Consider the following 1,481-nt stretch of genomic DNA (forward strand, 5'->3'; position numbering starts at 1 on the left):
GCAATTTGATTTCACAGAGTATTTAAACGTTCTTAAATAATTTGCTGCCAGCCATTTTCAAAGCTGAGTTCCCCATATTCTGCGATCGGCTGGCAAATCAGTTCAGGGCGAACCCACTTCTGCCTGAAGACGGCTGGGATAGACTCCAGCACATCAGCGGCCCTCGCGAGGATAAGTGCTGATTCACCTCACGCGGCTCAAGTTAAACGCTAGCCCCTCCACACTGAGATGACTCAGCTGACAATCGGGCTGTGCAATTAAAGCTAAAAAATAACAATGACAGAAAAAAAGTGCAGCGTTGAAATGAGATGCACTGCTAATCAGTCACAGAAATGGCCACGCTGTTATATTTCATTTGTAATCCTCGCTTATCTGAAATGGCGTATGAGCGTAATACATTCAGCAGCTTGTTTATTTTTAACTTGATGGCCGCAGTGTTCCATCTTTTTCATTGTCGCTTGTTGGCTTGCTTGTCGCACGGCGAGAGCAATAATAACAGCAAAGGCCTCTGTATCAATCAGAGGTTTTTCTCTGTCTTTTGCTTTCCAGTGACCAACGCCATGACGGGCATGAGTCCTTCGCCGTCACTGTCAGCCCTTTCCAGCCGCGCTGGCTCCATCGCCAGCCTGCACGACCGCATCATGTTCAGCCCGGCCAATGAGGAGGCCATTGAGCGCCTGAAGGTGAGTGTGGAGGCAAAATTAAAAACATCCAATTCAAATTTGTCCTGAATTTTAAAAATTCAGCCCCCAAAGTCAGTTTCCCCTTAGAAACATGAAACTTGGCAGGCATACATATCATGAGTAGACCCACAAAAAAGTCTCTAAAAGCCACACCTGAAAAGACACAGGAACTCTCCCTGTTTGGGATGAAGTGGCCATTTTAAGGGTCCAATTAAGTTACCAAATTTTGAATCGCGAATGATAGGTGATGCTAATTTATAAAACAGTGGAATTTTGGTCAGTGTGTGGGCCGAGCATGGCAGCAGAGTTTGATGATTTGCCGTAAACCCTGATATTCTAATTAACTTGCAATTATGAAAATTTAGCCCCAAAACCTTTCCCTTTCCTTTGGAAGGCATGCCGACCATTAGGAGACCCACAAAAAAGTCTCAAGAAGCCAAAAGACGCAGAATGTCATCCCTTTTGCTTTGAAACGGTCATTTATCAAAGGCTACCTACCACAGGCAGAAATGAGGAAATGCTCCAACGCTACTCCTTTTTTTAATTTATTTTTATTTATTTTTTTATTTTTTAATAAACATCAGGAAACTGAGAAAATCATCGCAGAGCTCAACGAGACATGGGAAGAGAAACTTCGTCGGACTGAAGCCATTCGAATGGAACGGTGACCTACAACTTCCCGTCAATGACAAAGACTCACTCCGAGCATGGGATTGTCTTGTTACGTAACGATTAGCATGTTGCAGCTAACTCAAACAATGTCTTCATCCACAGAGAGGCCCTGCTGGCAGAAATGGG

The 1,481-nt window shown here is 44.2% G+C and overlaps 1 long non-coding RNA gene across 1 annotated transcript; it reads left to right on the forward strand.

The window, feature by feature from the left end:
* Positions 1-527: 527 nt before the first annotated feature.
* On the forward strand, positions 528-1,481 carry LOC109509623 (uncharacterized). The gene is made up of 3 exons (XR_002166979.1): positions 528-683; positions 1,268-1,347; positions 1,458-1,481. It is a non-coding gene; the product is annotated as an uncharacterized LOC109509623 (long non-coding RNA).

This window comes from Hippocampus comes, unplaced genomic scaffold (genome assembly GCF_001891065.2).
Source record: "Hippocampus comes isolate QL1 unplaced genomic scaffold, H_comes_QL1_v1.1 C16973344, whole genome shotgun sequence".
In the NCBI taxonomy this organism is placed as follows: Eukaryota; Metazoa; Chordata; class Actinopteri; order Syngnathiformes; family Syngnathidae; genus Hippocampus; species Hippocampus comes.